General features: G+C 43.1%; 1 non-coding gene across 1 annotated transcript; it reads left to right on the forward strand.

Moving 5' to 3' along the window:
• The first annotated feature begins 3,180 nt into the window (after window positions 1-3,180).
• On the forward strand, window positions 3,181-3,287 carry LOC127099178 (small nucleolar RNA R71). Its single transcript, XR_007793718.1, has one exon. It is a non-coding gene; the product is annotated as a small nucleolar RNA R71 (small nucleolar RNA).
• Window positions 3,288-3,525: the final 238 nt, after the last annotated feature.

Consider the following 3,525-nt stretch of genomic DNA (forward strand, 5'->3'; position numbering starts at 1 on the left):
AGGGTCATTAACACACTCATATTTGGGCGGTGTAGCGGGAGGTGAAGGTGGATCAATAGGGTGTTCCTATAAGTCATAGAGCCAGTTATCTCGGTTGTGAACACTCGTTTTCTCATGGTTAGGCAAGGTGAAAAGTCGAACCACTTCATTACTGATTAGATAATGAAAGGTATCCGTCCCAATGTTACCTATGATTCTGCGGTTAAAGCAAAAGTCGATATCCATTGGGCGGATGTTTCCAAAAGGTATAAGCTCATAATGTGGGCGTACAAGTCCAATAGCGTCTGCTATCATGGTAACTAGGCCTCCTATGATTAGTGGGGTACGGTTATTCTTAGCAAGGTGGACAAATCTTTCCATCATGAATGTCACTATATTGACGTGGCGACCTTGATCGACACACAGCAAGATGAAGAGTTCATCTCAAGACACTAAGGTGTTATTCTCTTCCTTACCAAATAAGGTGTGGGCTAGTATTTTATGAAAATATCGGATAGCAGGGTTATGGATCTTTTGTGAGTGCATCTCATTCGGGTTTGGGTTGGATTCTCCGGATATGCAACCCCAGAAGTCATCGAGATTAATATCATTGATAAGGTCCTCCTTGCGGGTAGTAAAGACGAAAGGGCCGCTAGGAAATCCTAAGAGGTCAGCAAGTTCTCGACGGGTGTAGGTAAAGTCCATGCTAAATAACCTAAAGGATATCGACCCTTTGTTAAGTCCGTAACCATTCAGGGATGTATACAAGGGAACTCAGGAATTCTAAGGTTAGCTCACGGTACGTGACAAACCGTCTCTTAATGGTTGCGTTCTCCCACCCCAGCTGGTTAAACATATATAGGATGCTATCTCGGATGCCTAATTTATCCATGGTCGGTCCATCATAATATATGGTCAATGCCATATTCTTCCTGGCTAGATAATCATACCGCCTGCGTTGAACCCGGCCTCTGAAAACTGTCTCTGGTTGTTGCATGAAGAAAGTCATTAACTAACTAGTTAGTAATTTTCTTGTTTATCAGTATCCAATATCTCTATGTTAGTTACTAGAAACAACAAGAGTCTCTGCAAAGAATCAAGAAGGGGGGAGCAAACAAAATAAAGAAAAAAAATAGCTTGTAAGAAAAATAACGAAAAGAAAAAGGTGGGTTGTCTCCCACTAAGCACTTTGTTTAATGTCGGAAGTTCGACAGTAGTGTCGCGTTGTACTAGGTTTGGGGTTGAGCGGACAACTCTATTAGGCTGAGACTGTTCGAATAGTCTCTATTTTCTATATTATGATAATGCTTTAAGCGCTGCCCGTTTACTACAAAAGGGTCGTTATTTCTACCTTTTATTTCTATCGCGCCACTAGGGAGAACTTTGGTGATCTCGAAAGGGCCAGACCACCGAGATTTGAGTTTTCCTGGAAAAAGTTTAAGTCTTGAGTTAAATAGAAGCACTATGTCGCCGACTTTATACTCCTTCCTAGAAATGTGTTTGTCATGCCATCTTTTGGTTTGTTCTTTGTAGATCCTGGCATTCTCGTAAGCGTCCAATTTGAGCTCTTTTAATTCGTGGATGTCCAGAATCCGTTTCTCGCCTGTGGAAGTGTAGTTGATGTTAAGGGTTTTAATTTCCCAATACGCTTTGTGTTCCAGTTCTACAGGGAGGTGGCATGATTTACCATAAACTAGTTTGAAGGGTGTGGTTCCTATCGGGGTTTTGTAAGCCGTCCTGTAGGCCCACAAAGCTTCGTTTAGTTTGGATGACCAGTCCTTTATGGATATTCCTACGGTCTTCTCAAGAATTTGTTTTATTTCTCGATTCGAGACTTCGACTTGCTCGCTAGTTTGTGGATGATACGGTGTTGCTACCCGGTGTCAGACTCCGTACTTCAGAAGGAGTTTTCCAAATATATTCGATATGGAGTGGGAGCCACCGTCACTAACTACTAGTTTCAGCACACCGAATCTGGGAAAGATAATGTTTTTGAATAGCATGATTACTACTCGTGTGTCATTTGTTGGAGAGGCTACAGCCTGGATCCATTTTGAGACATAGTCGACAGTAACGAGTTTGTATTTATTACCAAAAGAAGCTGGGAATGGTCCCATGAAGTCAATCCCCCATACGTCAAAGACTTCGACTTCTAGGATTCCTGTTTTTGGCATTTCATCGCGTCTTGAGATGTTGCCAGTGCGTTGGCACCGGTCGCATTTTATAACCGTGTTATGGACGTCTTTCCATAGGGTAGGCCAAAATAGGCCGGATTGCAGGATCTTAGTGCTGGTCTTTGAGGTACTTGCATGCCCTCCATAGGGGGCGGAATGGCAATTAGAGATTATATCTTCGATTTCATCCTCAGGAACACATCGACGAAAAATACCGTCGGTCCCTCTTTTGAAGAGAAGGTGTTCATCCCAGTAATAGTGTTTTAGGTCATGAAAGAACTTCTTCTTTTGTTGATAAGAGGGATCCGGCAGAAGTACTCCGACGGCTAGGTAGTTGACGAAGTCAGCGTACCATGCCAGAGTTGCATTCGCGTGTACTTCTTCCACGGATTCTTCAATTTCAGTATCGCTTAATGTCAGTTCAGACATATCACATTCCATTTGGGATATGAGTCGTTCGTAAGGGATATGACTTCCTAGGCATGTTAGGAGCATTATTAGCTGGCTTTTGATATCTAGGCGGAACAACTGGTGTTTGGCCAGGTGCATAAAGGGCATTGTTATTCTTATACGAGAAGTTGGGATGGTTTTTCCAACCAGGGTTGTAAGTATTTGAATAGGGATTTCCTTGTGTGTAGTTCACTTGATCGGTTGGGACTCCTGCTAATATTTGACATTCTTGTGCAGTGTGTCCAGGGTTTCCACATAGCTCATAGTTTGGAGTTACAGCAGCCACGGTGGCTGCGGGTGGTATGGTCAAGTTATCTAATTTTTGGAGAGGGGCATCTACCTTTGCATGAACATGGTCAAGGCGACTAATTTCGTACATTCCACCCTTAGTCTGGGACTTTTCCACTGGAGTTCGTTCACCTCCCCATTGGCAATGGTTTTGGGCCATGTTTTCGATGAGTTGATAGGCTTCAGTGTATGGCTTATCCATAAGTGCACCTCCCGCGACAGCGTCTATTGTAAGTCTTGTGTTGTACAGAAGCCCATTATAAAAATGTGAATGATCACTCAGTCTTCTAGCCCGTGATGTGGACATATTCTCATCATGTCCTTGTATCTCTCCCACGCTTCGTAGAGAGATTCCACATCTTTTTTCCTGAATTCGTTGATTTGAGCTCTCAGCATAGCAGTTTTGCTCGGCGGAAAGTATCGGGATAAGAAGACGTTCTTCAGCTCCTCCCATGTTGTAACGGAGTTGGAGGGCAAGGCAGCAATGTTGTTGTGAGGTTCTTGTTGAGATGGGGTAGCGTAGAATTTAAGAGGACGATTTTGTGGTACTTCGTCAACCATGTTTGGTTTTTCTTCTGATTTAAGAGGAAATGAGATATCGGGAATACCGTACTTTTGTTGATATTCGTGTATT

The sequence above is a fragment of the Lathyrus oleraceus genome, chromosome 6, assembly GCF_024323335.1.
Source record: "Lathyrus oleraceus cultivar Zhongwan6 chromosome 6, CAAS_Psat_ZW6_1.0, whole genome shotgun sequence".
Taxonomy (NCBI): Eukaryota; Viridiplantae; Streptophyta; class Magnoliopsida; order Fabales; family Fabaceae; genus Lathyrus; species Lathyrus oleraceus.